Source organism: Scylla paramamosain, chromosome 33 (genome assembly GCF_035594125.1).
Source record: "Scylla paramamosain isolate STU-SP2022 chromosome 33, ASM3559412v1, whole genome shotgun sequence".
NCBI classification, from domain to species: domain Eukaryota; kingdom Metazoa; phylum Arthropoda; class Malacostraca; order Decapoda; family Portunidae; genus Scylla; species Scylla paramamosain.
Genome location: NC_087183.1, coordinates 3,148,738 through 3,165,016, shown reverse-complemented (window position 1 = coordinate 3,165,016; position 16,279 = coordinate 3,148,738). Strand labels below are relative to the sequence as shown.

The window sequence follows — 16,279 nt, the reverse complement described above, 5'->3', positions numbered from 1 at the left end:
CCGGATAATCTGTGTGAAGTATGTTGGCGATTGTATCACCCTCCTCCTCCTTGTCCCATCTGTCACAATCTCATCAGTTATGTGACCGATGCGGTGCAATGTTTGTGTCTCAGCCCCGGAATAAGTGTGACACATCGGCGAAAGCTCCACATCCCAAGATATGCTTTCTTACATTTTTTTTTTTTCATTTTTTAGTATATATATATATATATATATATATATATATATATATATATATATATATATATATATATATATATATATATATATATATATATATATATATATATATATATATATATATATATATATATATATATATATATATATATATATGTTGAACAAAATGTTTGTTTAATAATAATAATAATAATAATAATAATAATAATAATAAAACAAACACACAGACACCAGCAAGTACACAAACGCCAGTGCACGATCGAGGGGAAATAGGACAACCCCGGAATCCCGTGGAATGCCCTGCGGCGGTGGTATTGCAGAAGATAAGAAAATGCGCAATAAAGTCACACACACAAAAAAATAAATAAATAAATAAATGAATGCAAAGATAATATATATATATATATATATATATATATATATATATATATATATATATATATATATATATATATATATATATATATATATATATATATATATATATATATATATATATATATATATATATATATATATATATATATATATTCGTAGTGATGTTAGTAAATTTGCGGATGACACAAAGATAGGTAGATTAATTAGGTCAGAATCGGATGCCATCGCCTGGCAGGCAGACTTAGATAGAATGAATGAATGGACGGATAGATGGCAAATGCAATTTGATATCAATAAATGCGAAGTGCTTAGCGGAGGTAGAGGAAACCCACACAACAGGTACACATTAGACAACCAGACTCTGGTAGGTACAGGGTACGAGAAAGATTTAGGAGTTATAGTTAGCTCAAAACTCCGTCTAGGGAAACAATGCATAGAAGCCAGAAACAAGGCAAATAGGGTACTAGGATTCATTTTTAGGAGTGTTAAAAGTAGAAGGCCGGGAGTAATATTAAAGTTATACTTGGCGCTGGTCAGACCTCATCTAGACTACGCGGTGCAGTTCTGGTCCCCACATTACAGGAAAGATATAGGTCTATTAGAATCAGTACAGAGGAGAATGACTAAAAGGATACAGGGGATAAGGAGTATTCTTACGAGGCGAGGTTGAAGCTGTTAAATTTACATTCTTTAGAGAGACGTAGGTTAAGAGGGGACCCGATAGAAGTCTTTAAGTGGTATAAGGGTTATAACAAGGGAGATGTAAGCAAAATTCTTAGGATCAGCAACCAGGGTAGAACAAGAAATAACGGGTTAAAGCTTGAAAAATTTAGGTTTAGGAAGGAGATAGGAAAAAATTGGTTCTCAAATAGAGTGGTAGATGAGTGGAACGGACTCAGTAATCATGTAGTTAGTGCTAGGACACTAGAGAGCTTTAAGAGAAGATTAGACAAGTTTATGGATGGGGATAGCAGATGGAAATAGGTAGGTGTGTTTCATACAGGGACTGCCACGTGTAAGCCTGGTCGCTTCTTGCAGCTTCCCTTATTTCTTATGTTCTTATGTTCTTATATATATATATATATATATATATATATATATATATATATATATATATATATATATATATATATATATATATATATATATATATATATATATATATATATATATATATATATATATATATATATATATATATATATATATATATATATATATATATATATATATATATATATATATATATATATATATATATATATATATATATATATATATATATATATATATATATATATATATATATATATATATATATATATATATATATATATATATATATATATATATATATATATATATATATATATATATATCCGGTGCGGATGCGGTACCATTCCCCCCTCCTGGTCCGAGGGGCGGGCATAGAGCCTCTGTGTTCGTCTCTCTGACCAGAGGCGCGCTAGCAGAAGGCGTACATCTGGGAATGGTGTTCCATGCTACGGCGGACCTAGTAATTCAAGTAGCCAACCGCCTGGTCTGAGGGTGGCGTCCTCAGCTGGAATCCTGTCGGGGGTGACTTCGGCAGGTAGGTTTCGCATCACCTGTGCCGTCCGTAGGGCGGTACTCTCTCTCTCTCTCTCTATCTCTCTCTCTCTCTCTCTCTCTCTCTCTCTCTCTCTCTCTCTCTCTCTCTCTCTCTCTCTCTCTCTCTCTCTCTCTCTCTCTCTCTCAAATACAGAGAGCGATGAAGGGATGCCAGAAGACAAAGTGATAGACAATTGTGGGATTACAATGACTCAGAGAGGGAGAGAGAGAGTTGTATTATTGGACATTGTCAAGGTAACTGGCTGACAGTCACAAGTCCTCCTCCCACACACAAACACACACACACACACTCTCTCTCTCTCATCTCTCTCTCTCTCTCTCTCTCTCTCTCTCTCTCTCTCTCTCTCTCTCTCTCTCTCTCTCAAATGCAGAGAGAGAGACGAAGGGAGACCCAAAACGAAGATGACAGTTGACAGACAATTGTGGGATTACGATGACTCAGAGAGAGAGAGAGAGAGAGAGAGAGAGAGAGAGAGAGAGAGAGAGAGAAAAATTGTGTCATGAGACATTGTCAAGGTCTCTGCCTGACAGTCACAAATCTCGCCACTCCCCCTTCCTCTCTCTCTCTCTCTCTCTCTCTCTCTCTCTCTCTCTCTCTCTCTCTCTCTCTCTCTCTCTCTCTCTCTCTCTCTCTCTAATTAATTGGCAGTTAGTGAACCATCCTGAAATCCCTATAAACACTGAAATAATCAGCTGCAGCAGACTGACCCAACGTCACCACCACCAACGTTCCACGAATCCTGAAGCAGACCATTCTCATCTGCTTGTTTAATCAAAAGAAAATCAAATGAAGAGCTTTATTTTCTCTGGGTTCGTATTTATCTTCCTATTGATTTGTCATTAAACAGGACACAAGGTGTTCCAACAACCTGGGCGAGCTCCCTAACGTAACTCCGATTTTAAAAAAAAAGGCAGTAAACCTTTACCATGTAATTACCAGCCAGTTAGCTTAACCTCAGTCGTATGCAAAATGCTTGAAATACTAATAAGAGATAAACTCGTTAATCACTTAGAAGAAAAAGAACTTACTTAAAAATACTCAACACGGTTTTCGCAACAAACGCTCTTGTTTGACGAACCTCTTAGACTTCTATGATATTCTGAACCAGTACGATGAGAGTAAAGCGGTAGATATAATATATCTTGATTTTCAAATAGCCTTTGACAAAGACCCCCAACAAACGCTTACTGATTAGACTAAAATCACACGGTATCCAAGGCGACGTGTTGCGATAGGTTGAAAACTGGCTAAATAACCGTAAACAAAAAGTAGTAATAAATGGTAAAGCATCCAAGTGGACTAACGTAACCAGCGGGGTACCACAGGGATCTGTCTCTTCCTGTTCTCTTCCTTGTTTATATCAATGACACTGATGAAGGTATTACCAATATAATATTGTGGTTTTGCTGGTGACACCAAAATTGCGAATTCCGTAGTCTCTAATGAATAAGTAATAGAAATGCAGAAAAATCTAGACAAATTGACTGATTGGGGACAAACCTGGCAGATGAGTTTTAATGCAGATAAGTGCAAAGTGCTTCACAAAGGGTATAGAAACGAGAAAGCAAAGTATATTTCAAATGGCACCTAACTTTAAAGTGTTAACAACGAATCTGATTTAGGAGTGATGATATCGAGTAGCTTAAAACTTAGCCTAACAATGTTCAAAAGTCGTAAAGAAAGCAAATAAGGTAATTGGCTTAATCGGCAGATCTTTTGAATATAAATCTAAGGATATAATCCTCACTTTGTATAGCTCTTTAGTCCTTCCCCTTTTGGAATATTGCGTTCAAGCATGGTGCTCCTACTACCAGAAAGGCAGTGATAAATTAGAAAGAGTTCAGCGTAGAGTAACAAAAATTATACCAAGCCTAAGAAACAAATCATATGAAGAGCGTCTTTAAGAAATAAATCTTTTCCCATTAACACAAAGAAGACTAATCAAATTTTTTTTTCTTCCATCGAGTTGTAAATCTATGGAATGGGCTTCCTCGAGACGTGATAGACTGCAACACCGTAGAGACTTTTAAACGCCATCTTGATAAATATCTTACCTGCAACCTGCGGCTGACAGCAGTGATTAACTTCCTTGCCTTCAGGAAATGTGGGCACCTCATTCCATCTATTTTCTTCTTTCCTATAAAATGTCCTTCGTTTTTTTTTTTTTTTCTTTTTCTCTTCTCTAACCCCGTAAGGTATTTCTTTCCGACCTGTTTTTCCTGTACGGCTTATGCCGGAGGGAGTGGAGGGTGGGGAGAGAGTCTTCTGCTTTTTTCTCCTTTTCTTCTACTATCACCTTAGTACTCTTAGGTCACCTCGTGAGGACCGCAAGGTCTGTTGTTGCCAGTTTTTCTATGTAACTCTATGTAACTCTATGTAACTCTCTCTCTCTCTCTCTCTCTCTCTCTCTCTCTCTCTCTCTCTCTCTCTCTCTCTCTCTCTCTCTCTCTCTCTCTCTCTCTCTCGCTCTCTCTCTGTCAGATGCAGAGAGAGACGGAGATAAAAAAAAAAACAAAGATAACAATGACGGCCAATTGTGGGATTACGATGACTCAAAGAGAGAGAGAGAGAGAGAGAGAGAGAGAGAGAGAGAGAGAGAGAGAGAGAGAGAGAGAGAGAGAGAGAGAGAGAGAGAGAAATGAGGGGAGGAAGAAAATGTTGACTGGTGAGGTGATAGATAACTCAAGAGAGAGGGATGAAGGGAGAACAAAAAAAATAATAAAATAGAAAAAATAAAAATATGATGGTGACAATCTATAGTATATAATTCTATAACTCAGAGAGAGAGAGAGAGAGAGAGAGAGAGAGAGAGAGAGAGAGGAGAGAGAGAGAGAGAGAGAGAGAGAGAGAGAGAGAGAGAGGCAGAAGGGAAAGATGAGAGCGCGGGACAGGTCAGGTGGGGCGGGTCAGGACGGGCATCAGGAGTTAGCCGCGCGTGACGTCACTCCAAGGGATGGGATTGATTTCAGACTACTTTTCGAAATAATGCGTACCGGGCTCTCAGTCCTAATCGAGTCTTGGGTGATCTCGGACCCAGATTCGGCAGGCAGGCAGGCGCTCTTTATTTATATTTATTTATTTATTTATTTATTATTTATTTATTTTTTTTATATAATCTACGGCAGCCTTTGTATCACTACTTGTTTCTCTGGCACCTCCCTGAGCACCAACACAATCAAGATTTCACAAAGACTTGTACATAATGGTGGCTGCATGGGATGGAGACATGTCTATTTCTCCTCCCAGAAACCCAAGTCTTCCACTCACCGCTCCGGTTGCCAGGCTAGCTACTTCGCCGCTCCAGCCTCTGTTCCTGCTTTAGCCTTTCTTTGGCGCCACTTGCTAACTGCTACCGTACGATGTCTACGGCGCCTTCTTCAGTTGCTTCAGGGCCTCTATCAAGTTTTCTACTGGATGCCTGCCCGTCAGCTTGTCTTCCCGTACGATTTCAAGCCGCCGCAGACTCGTCTCGCTGCTATAGTTGCTGTTCCTGTCACTTAAGACCTTGAGCTTCTCAGCCGTCAGTCTTCCTTTCAATACTGCATCTCAATTGCTCCAGTGCTGCTGTTACTGTCGTCTCAAGACTTAGGACTTCTCAACCGTCAGTCTTCGCTTCAATAATGCATCATCGACTGCTTTAGCGTTGCTTTCCCCGTCGCTTCAAGACTTCTCAGCCGTCAGTCTCCGCTTTAATTTTGCATCCTGACTGCTACAGTGCTGCTGTTCCTGTCGTTTCAAGACTTAGGACTTCACTTCAATGCTGCATCCCGGCTGCTATTCCTGTCCCTTCAAGACGTACGCTTTTTCAGCTGTCACGCTTCGCATCGTCACCCTGTGCGTCATCAGTGTATTCCCAGTGCAAAGCTTTTTTTTATTATTATTTTTTTTTTTTATATATATATATATATATTTATTTGACATAGAAACACCATATGCTTGTTTGCTGCGAAGGCGTAGCTGAGGTGTGGCCGAACATTCTAGAAGTTTCTTTGTCTTCGGATATATATATATATATATATATATATATATATATATATATATATATATATATATATATATATATATATATATATATATATATATATATATATATATATATATATATATATATATATATATATATATATATATATATATATATATATATATATATATATATATATATATATATATATATATATATATATATATATATATATATGATTAAGTTCCAAGATAAAGTAGAGGTGAACAGAGAAAACATCCAGAATTCTTTCTTTTCGTTCACTTTATTTCTTACAACGTTTCACCTTCACAAAAGGCATTTTCAGGCTGAAATATATAATTTTATTTAGTAAAGTCACTCACAAAAATCATGGACCCTGGGCATGTCTTTTTTTCCACTTAGCTTTCCACCCCTTCTAATCTTAGGTTGACTTAAAGGAAGAGGATCAAGTAAAACCATTCATACCTTCCGTCTGTGCGCTTTCTCCTTCCCGCGTCTCTCTCTCTCTCTCTCTCTCTCTCTCTCTCTCTCTCTCTCTCTCTCTCTCTCTCTCTCTCTCTCTCTCTCTCTCTGTCTCTCTTTCATTCTACTATAGTGGGAGAGACATGATAGGACAGAAGCGTAGAGAAGGGTGTTGTCAAATGACACACATACACACACACACACACACACACACACACACACACACATACAGACATCACCCAGTGGACTGATGGGAAAATGTGTGAAATTATTAGCTAAGGTCTCCGTGTGTGTGTGTGTGTGTGTGTGTGTGTGTGTGTGTGTGTGTGTGTGTGTGTGTGTGTGTGTGTGTGTGTGTGTGTGTGTGTGATATTTTTTTTCTTTAAACAAATTTACATCAGGCTTAAAACAACACGTTTTTTTTTTTATACTGCTATTTAAAAAGCCTATATTTAAATATAAATAAGAAGATACATACAAAAAAAGCTAAATTATCCTACTATATACACACAGCTCTAGTGTGGGAATTTGTGCTTTCCGCCATCTGTGGGGGGCCACTTTCATTTGCTGGAGTGTCATTGTCTGTGCATCACTCATGGTTGCCGTAAATACTTTCCACAGTCTGCAGGTTCTGGCTGTGTAAGAGCGCTGGTGCTGCCTCGAGTAAGATCGAGGCACCTGCACCAGTATGTCACTGGAGGTGTTAGTCCTGTACCTCCAGAACCCGGGCATTGTGCTGCACCACTAGCGACGATACGTCCCGCCGATGCTCCAGTGACGTGACTCCGGTCTGCTCCTCCTGGTGTTGCTACTGCTGCTGTCCGTCCATCCCCACTAACTGCAGGGAACGCCGTTGTACAGCATCCAGTCTCTGCAAGTGGGTGGGAGCACTCGACATCCAGGACAAGGCACTGTACTCCATACTAGACCTTATCTGAGCCTTGTACAGTGTAAGGATGCCCCTGGAGTCGAGGTTTCCCGCCATCCGATGGAATGCAGAGACCCGCAGGGAGGCCTGGTGGGCAACAGCAGCAACACGGCGGTCAAAGCGCAGGCCACAGTCCACTCCCAGCACCTTGACGTGTTCCTGGAGGGGAAATGTCTCAAACGGCCAGAGATGGCCGGGGAGGCAGCTGGGGACCGTGAGATGACCATGACCTACGTCTTCTCTGGAGCGAAGCCGACTTACCACGTCTCTCCCCACTCCGTCACCAGCCTGAGCTGCCCGTTCAGCTCTCTGACGGGTCGCTGACTGTCGGAGGGACAGTAGGAGCGGGAGAGACTGCGGTCGTCGGCGAATGCAAGCAGAGTCGGTATTTGCCGCAGGAGGTTATCAATGTATATGTTCCACAGGATCGGGTTGCCAACACTGAACCCTGTGGAACTAAGGCCTGTATATGTGACAACTGGGATACCTGTCCATTGATGACTAGCCGGAGGGTTCTCCCCTGGAGGTAATCCTCAAGCAGCGCAAGGAGGTTGTCCTGGATACCCTTGGCGCAAACCTTTTTTTACAAGCCCCGCGTGCCAGACCCTATCAAAAGTCCCAGCAAGGTCCAGGGCCACCACAAGACTATCTAGGCCTTCGTCCAGGGCATCCTGCCAGCCTTGGGAGAGGAGGGTGAGGAAGTCCGCTATTGAGCGGCCAGGCCGGAACCAGAACTGCCTGTCTGAAAGGAGGCGGTGATCACTCAAGTGATGACAGATGACACCTGCCACTACCTGCTCCAGCAACTTGCTCACCACGGAGAGCAGCGAGATGGATCAGTAGTTCTATACATGATAGAGAGGTGGCCCACACAAGGTACTTAAGCCTTCCATCACCAGAATCTCATGCATTTTATATTTCTGCCCGGAACCATGCCAAGTCTGTTCTCCAACTAGCCAAAAACTCCTTCGTTAACAGAAAGTGTTAAAACCTTTCAAGATCTAACTCCCCTCGTGACTTCTGGCATCTAGCCCAAAATATCTCCAATTACTTTGCTTCTTCTTCTTTTCCTCCTTTCCTCCTTTTCCTCCTTTCAACTAGATGGCACCACTGCTATCACATCTATATCTAAAGCTGAACTTTTCGTTCAAACCTTTGCTAAAAACTCTACCTTGGACGATTCTGGGCTTGTTCCTCCCTCTCCTCCAGCCTCTGACTACTTCATGCTATCTATTAAAATTTTTCGCAATAATGTTTTCCATGCCCTCGCTGGCCTAAACCCTTGGAAGGCTTATTTATGGACCTTGTGGCGTCCTTCCTATTGTTCTCCGAAACTGTGCCTCCGTGCTTGCACCTTGCCTAGTCAAACTCTTTCAGCCCTGTCTGTCGACATCTACCTTTCTTTCTTGCTGGAAGTTTGCCTACATTCAGCTTGATCCTAAAAAGGGTGACCGTTCTAATCCCACAAACTACCGTCCTATTGCTTTAATTTCCTGCCTATCTAAAGTTTTTTAATCTATTCTCAACAGGAAGATTCTTAAACATCTATCACTTCACGACCTTCTATGTGATCACCAGTATGGGTTCCATCAAGGTCGCTCTACTGGTGATCTTCTGGCTTTCCTTACTGAGTCTTGGTCATCCTCTTTTAGAGATTTTAGTGAAACTTTTGCAGTTGCCTTGGACATATCAAAAGCTTTTAATAGAGTCTGGCACAAAGCTTTGATTTCCAAACTACCCTCCTACGGCTTCTATCCTTCCCTCTGTAACTTCATCTGAACTTTCTTTTCTGACCGTTCTATTGCTGCAGTGGTAGACGGTCACTGTTCTCCTAAATCTATTAACAGTGGTGTTCCTCAGTGTTCTGTCCTGCCACCCACTCTCTTCTTATTATTCATTAATGATCTTCTAAACCAAACTTTTTTTCCTATCCACTCCTACGCTGATGATACCACCCTGATGATTGCACCCTGCACCCCACGTCTTTTCATAGACGTCCAACCCTTCAGGAAGTAAATATTTCACGCAGGGAAGCCACAAAACGCTTGACTTCTGATCTTTCTAAAACTTCTAATCCTTCTGCTTATGTTGTCATTCTATCTCCGTTGGGCTCCTCCGATCACATCCTCATAAATGTATCTTGCCCTCCAGCCCCAATCCCTCCTCAGGATCCCCTACAGTGTAGGTGCCTCTGGCGTTTTGTATCTGCTAATTAAAAGAACCTGAGTAGGTATTATTCTGACTTTCTTAGGAATGACTACTGTTTTGGTGCCAGGTACTCATTTGTGTGTGCTAAGCGCATAACTAAGTTGATATTACCTGGTATATAGGAATACATTCTTTACTCTTTTTTTCGCCTTAAACCTTCGAAACCTTGGTATAGCATAGCCTGCTCTCGTGGTACTCGTATACATGATAGAGAGGCGGTCAACAAACGGTACCTGTGCATACCATCAATGGAATCTCATGCACTCTATATTTCTGCCAGGAATCATGCCAAGTCTGTTCTCCAACTAACCAAAAATTCCTTCACCAACAGAAAACGTCGAAATCTTTCTAGGTCTAAGAATATTTCTAATAACTTTGCTTCTTCATCTTTCCATCTTTTACATCAACTTGATGGCACCACTTCCATCTCATATATCTTTAAAGTTAAATTTGTAGCTCAAACCTTTACTAAAATCTCTACCTTGTTCCTCCGTCTCCTTCACCATTCAATTATTTCATGCAACACATTAAGATCCTTATCAATGGTGTTTTCCATGTCCTCGCTGGTCTTAACCCTCGGATGGCTCATTGATCTGATGAGGTCACTTTTATTGTTCTCCGAAACTGTGCCTCCACGCTTGCACCTTGCCTAATCAGACTCTTTCAGCTTTGTCTGTCAACATCTACTTTCCTTCTTACTGCAATTTTCAGTACATTCAACCTGTTCCGAAAAAGAGTGACTGCTCTAATCCGTCGTCTACTGTCCTCTTGCTTTAATTCCTTGTGTTTCTAAAGTTCTTTAATCTATCCTTATTTGGAAGATTCCTAAACATCTATCACTTCACAACCTTATATCTGATAGTCAATATGGTTTCCGTCATGACCACTCTATTGATGATGTAGCTTTCCTTTCTGAGTCTTGGTCATCATCTTTTAGAGACCTTAGTGAAAGTTTTGCTGTCGCCTTAGACATATCAAAAACATTTGATAGAGTCTGGCACAAAACTTTGATTTCTACAGTACCCTCCAACTGCCTCTATCCTTCTCTCTATGACTTCATCTCAAGTTTCATTTCTGACCGTTCTATTGCTGCTGTGGTAGACGATAACTTTTCTTCTAAATTTATTAGGAGTAGTGCTTTACAGGGTTTTTTCTTGTCACCTATCCTTTTCGTATTATTCATCGATGATCTAAGCCAAACTACTTATCCACTCCTACAGTGATGATTCCACACTGCACTTTTCCACGTATTTTCATGGACGTCCAATCCTTCAGAAATGAAATAGTTCAGACAGGGAAGTCACATAATGCCTGACTTAGGATCTCTCTAAAATCTTATTTAGAGCCCCAAAAACTCCTCTCTCTATAAACTCGAAACTACTTTCCAGAAAGCTATCCCCTCTTCTTTAATGACACTCATCTGACCCCTTCATCTAAACTGAACATCCTCTGTCTATCCTTTCCTAATAATCTAAACTAGAAACTTCACATCTCATCTCTAGCTGAAATATTTTCTATGAAGTTAGGCGTTCTGAGTCGTCTCCGCCAGTTTTCTTAACCCTCCCTCTTCCCCAGCTGCTAACTCTGTACAGGAGCCGTATCCGTCCATGTACTCGTATGGAGTAAGCCTCACATGTATGGGGCTTTCTCTCATACCATTATTCTAGATAGGATGGAATGAAAAGAATTTCGTCTTCTTAACATCTTTCCTCTAACTGTCTCTCACCACCGCTATGCTGTATCTCTTACTATCTTCTACCTCTATTTTCACACTAACTACTTCTGATCTTACTAAATGCATGGCTCTCTTTCTCTAGCAGTCTCACTGCACAAAACTTTATACTTTCTCTCACCCCTATTCTGTCTACCTCTCTAATGCAAGAGCATTTTCGATCATTCATCCCTTTTTCTAGTAAATTTTAGATCACTCTGCCTGCTTCTGTACTTCACTCTTCTTATGACTTGAATTCTTTCAAGAGGGAGGCTTCAAGGCACATATCCTTCAATTTTTTTTTTTTTTATAATTGCTTCTGACTTCTTTTTTGGGACCTGCGTCTCAGTGAACCTTTTTCTTTTTCTTTTCCTTTTTTTGTTGTTGTCCTTGGACGATGATCGTCTTACATAAAAAGAAAATAACGAAATCAAGCAACACTCCACCTCGTTTGGGAACGTGAACACGTGTGAAATTTGTCATGTGTTTATCACCTTTGTGTGTGTGTGTGTGTGTGTGTGTGTGTGTGTGTGTGTGTGTGTGTGTGTGTGTGTGTGTGTCTGTGTGTGTGTGTGTGTGTGTGTGTGATTTTTTTTTCTTTGTAATTATCGATTATCAACTGTACGTATTTTTCGACGTTATTTAGCTTATCAAATATAAATTAAATTCTTGGTACAGGTTTTACTGAAGTGTCCTGGCACGACAAGGAAGTCGTGGCACCCAATCTGCAGAAGCTGCTGGACGACGGTGTTAAGCTTAACTACAACTACGTACAGCCACTCTGTTCACCCACACGCTTTGCCATTGTGACTTGTTACTATCTTTAACACCTTGGAAGACAGGTGAGGCTCACTTCTTGATCTTGTACAATGTGTTTGTGTGTGTGTGTGTGTGTGTGTGTGTGTGTGTGTGTGTGTGTGTGTGTGTGTGTGTGTGTGTGTGTGTGTGTGTGTGTGTGTGTGTTTGTTTTACGTGGGAAGGGCAAAGACCTAGGGCAACAAAAATACAATAAAAAAAAAATGAAATACCGGTTTCATGAGACGAAAAGCTTTTGATTACATCCTGCCTAAAAGAGCGGTATGAGTGGAACCCCCCTAGGCAAGTGAAGCATACACCTATACATGGACGGATAAGGCCCATGTACAGAGTTAGCAGCTGGGGTGGTGAGAAAAACAGAGACGTCTCAGAACGTCTAAATTCAAAGAAGCTAGAGATGAAATGTGAAGTTTCCTGTTTAGATAATAAGAAAAGGACAGACCGAGGATTTTCAGTACAGAGGAGGGGGACAGTTGAGTATTATTGAAGAAGAGGGGATATTTGTCAGAAACGTTCTGTCGATTTGATAGATGGAAGAATTGAGTTTGTGAGGCAAGGGACAATACCAAGTTTCCTCTGCACCAGTCATAAATTTTAGAGAGATAGGAAGTCAGACGTTTTGTGGCTTCCTTGCATGAAATGTTTACTTCCTGAGGGATTGGAAGTCTACAAAAAGACATGGAAAAGTGCAGGGAGGTATCATCAGCGTAGGGGTGGATAGGAGAAGTTTGGTTTAGAAGATCATTGATGATATAATAGGAAGAGAGTGGGCAACAGGATAAAACCTGAGGAACATCAGTGTTAATAGATTTATGAGAACAGTCAGGAAAGAAACTTGAGGTGATGTTACAGAGAAAAGAATAGAAGCTGTACGAGGGTAGTATGGAAATCAAAGCTTTGTGCCAGACTCTTTCAGAAGCTTTTGATATGTCTAAGGAAATAGCAAAAGTTTCACAAAAATCTCTAAAAGAGGATGACCAAGACTCAGTAAGGAAAGCCAGATCACCAGTAGAGCGGCCATGACGGAATCCATACTATCGATCAGATAGAAGGTTGTGAGGTGATAGATGTTTAAAAATCTTTTTGTTGAGGATAGATACAAAAACTTTGGACAGACAGGAAATTAGAACAATAGAACGATAGTTTGAGGGATTAGAACAGTCACCCATTTTAGGAACAGGCTGAAAGCAGAGCAACTAACTTCCAGCAGGAAAGAAAAGTAAATGCTGACAGAGATGAAAGAGTTTGTGTAGGCAAGGTGCAAGCACAGAGGCGCAGGTTTAGAGAACAATAAGAATGACCCAATCAGGTCCATAAGCTTTCCGAGTGTTTAGGCCAGCGTGGGCATGGAAAACATCATTGCAAATAATTTTAATAGGTATCAGTAGTCAGAGGGTGGAGGAGAGGAAGGAACAAGCCCTGAATCGTCCAAGGGAGAGTTTTGCAAAGGTTTGATCGAAGATTTCAGCTTTAGAGACAGAGATAATAGCAGTGGTGCCATCTGGTTGAAATAAAGGAGGGAAAGAAGAAGCAAAGTTATTGGAGATGTTTTTGGCTAGGTGCCAGAAGTCAGGAGGGGAGTTAGATCTTGAAAGATTTTGACACTTTCTTTTAATGAATGAGTTTTTGGGTAGTTGGAAGACAGAATGGCATGGTTCCGGGCAGAAACATAAAGCGCATGAGATTCTGATGATGGAAGGCTCAATTACCTTTTATGGGCCGCCTGTCTACCATTTATAGCACGAGAACAAGCTTTGTTAAACCAAGGTTTGGAAGGTTTAATTCGTGAAAAAGAGTGAGGAATATATGCCTCCATGCCAGACACTATCACCTCTGTTATGTGCTCAGCACACAGAGACGGGTCTCTGACACGGAAGCAGTAGTCATTCCAAGGAAAATCAGCAAAATACCTCCTCAGGTTTCCCCAACAAGCAAAGACAAAACGCCAGAGGCACCTTCGCTTAGAGGGATCCTGAGAAGGGGTTGGAGCGATAAGACAAGATACAGATATAAGATTGTGGTCGGAGGAGCCCAGCGTAGAAGAAAGGATAACAGCATAAGCAGAAGGATTAGACATCAAGAAAAGGTCAAGAATGTAGGGTGCATCTCCAAGATGTCAGGAATACGAGAAGGGTGTTGCACCAATTGCTCAATGTTGTGGAGGATAGCAAAGTTGAAAGCTAGTCCACCAAGATTGTCAGTGAAGGGAGAGGGAAGGCAAAACTGGTTATGAACATTGAAATCTCCAAGAATAGGGATCTCCGGAAAAGGGATGAGAGTCAGAATGTGCTCCACTTTGGAAGTTAAATAGACAAAAAAATTTCTTATAGTCAGAGGATTTAGGTGAAAAACATACAGCACAGATAAATTTAGCTTGAGAGTGACTGTGTAGTAGTAGCCAGATGGTGGAAAACTCATAAGATTCAAGAGCGGGGGCACGAGAGCAGATTAAATCATTGCGCACATAAACGCAACATCCAGCTTTGGGTTGAAAAAGAAGATAGAGAAAGTAGGATGGAACAGAGAAGGGACTACTGTCAGTTGCCTCAGACACCTGAGTTTCAGTGAGGAAAAGAAGATGAGCTTTAGAATAAGAGAGGTGGTGTTTCATAGATTGAAAATTGGATCTAAGACCGCGAATGTTGCAGAAGTTAACGAAGAAAAGATGAGAAGGGTGTCAAGACACAGGGTCGATACCAGAAAAGCAGTCCAACTTGGGAACATTTGTTGTCCTCTCCCCAGATGGATACTCCGAGGCTGGTGTAATAAGAGTCGCAATGATAATTTTGAATTTTGAGTGAAGGGTATGTGTGCATGTGTGATTAGGTGCCTGTGGTTTTGTGTGAAAAAAGAGAGTTGTGTTTAGAGGGCAGGCTGTGACTGCCCTCTAAACATTTAGTGAAGTCACATTTAGTGAAGTCACAGCTGGGATTAATGATATATATATATATATATATATATATATATATATATATATATATATATATATATATATATATATATATATATATATATATATATATATATATATATATATATATATATATATATATATATATATATATATATATATATATATATATATATATATATATATATATAACTACGAACACCTAATAACACACACACCCTTCACACAAAAATTTTAAAATCATCATGGTGACTCCTACACCAGCCTCGGAGTCCCCATCTGGGGAGGGGACCATAAATGTCCCCAGGTCGGACTGCCTTTCTGTCGACGACCCTAAGTGTCTTGACACCCCCCTCAACTTTTTTTTCATTAACTTCTGCAACATTCGCGGTCTAAGATCTGATTTTCAATCTGTAGAACACCACCTCTCCTCTTCTAAACCTCATCTTCTTTTCCTCACTGAAACTCAGGTGTCTGAGGCAACTGACAGTAGCCCCTTTTCTGTTCCCTCCTACTTTCTCTATCCTCATTTTCGATCCAAAGCTGGATCTTGCGTTCATGTGCGCAATGACTTAACCTGCTCTCGTGCCCATGCTCTTGAATCTTCCGAGTTTTCCACCATCTGGCTACGACTACAGAGTCACTCTCATACTAAATTTATCTGTGCTGTATACCTCTCTCCTAACTCCTCTGACAATAAGAAATTCTTTGACTACTTAACTTCCAAAGTGGAGCACATTCTGACCCTCTTCCCTTTTGCAGAGATCTCCATTCTTGGAGATTTCAATTTTCACCACCAGCTATGGCTTTCCTCTCCCTTCACTGACCATCCTGGTGAACTAGCCTACAACTTTGCTATCCTCCATGACCTAGAGCAATTGGTGCAACACCCTACTCGTATTCCTGACCGTCTTGGAGATACGCCCAACATTCTTGACCTTTTCCTGACCTCTAATCCTTCTGCTTATGCTGTCATCCTTTCTTCTCCGTTGGGCTCCTCCGATCACAATCTCATATCTTTATCTTGTCCTATCACTCCAATCCCTCCTCAGGATCCCTCTAAGCGAAGGTGCCTCTGGCGTTTTGTC

The 16,279-nt window shown here is 40.7% G+C and overlaps 1 protein-coding gene across 1 annotated transcript in view; it reads left to right on the top strand.

Annotated features, from left to right (window-relative positions):
- The first annotated feature begins 12,155 nt into the window (after window positions 1-12,155).
- LOC135089536 (arylsulfatase I-like) overlaps window positions 12,156-16,279 on the top strand; it is a 155,615-nt gene continuing 151,491 nt past the window's right edge. The window contains exon 1 of the mRNA XM_063985192.1: window positions 12,156-12,306. The gene's annotated coding sequence lies outside the window, so the exon portion shown is untranslated. The remainder of the gene's footprint in view (window positions 12,307-16,279) is intronic.